Raw genomic sequence first — 495 nt, 5'->3', positions numbered from 1 at the left:
GTGTGTGTGTGTGTGTGTGCATGTGCGTCAGCGTATGTAATAATGCTCTGTTTCACTGTTTCTCTTGGGCGAGTTCCTTTCTATAAATATCTGTCTCGTGTTGTTGATGATTCTTGATCATTTCCTTTTCCTGTTTTCAGGCAGTGGGCACAGTAGCTGGCACAGTGCCAAAAGAGCCCCAACAAAAGAACAGCATCATATATATGAGAACTAAATTCATTTTGACTCTTTACAAGATACTTAATTGTGTGGTTTGGCCTTAATCGACTGCATACATACACTACATGCCACAGTGGAGGGAAACCAGCATGTTACAGATATAAGAAACCACCAAGTCAAAAAATAATAGGCATATATTATAAAGTCATGCTCAAAGGCCTAATCTAATTTTCTGCCCCTAATGGAAATATAATTATAAGTTTTATATGTACTTTTAAAAATAATAAGTAAATGGCTATATACAGTGGGGAAAAAAAGTATTTAGTCAGCCACCAA

The sequence above is a fragment of the Sinocyclocheilus grahami genome, unplaced genomic scaffold (genome assembly GCF_001515645.1).
Source record: "Sinocyclocheilus grahami isolate Dianchi unplaced genomic scaffold, SAMN03320097.WGS_v1.1 scaffold175.1, whole genome shotgun sequence".
Lineage (NCBI taxonomy): Eukaryota > Metazoa > Chordata > Actinopteri > Cypriniformes > Cyprinidae > Sinocyclocheilus > Sinocyclocheilus grahami.
This window is presented reverse-complemented; position numbering follows the sequence as displayed.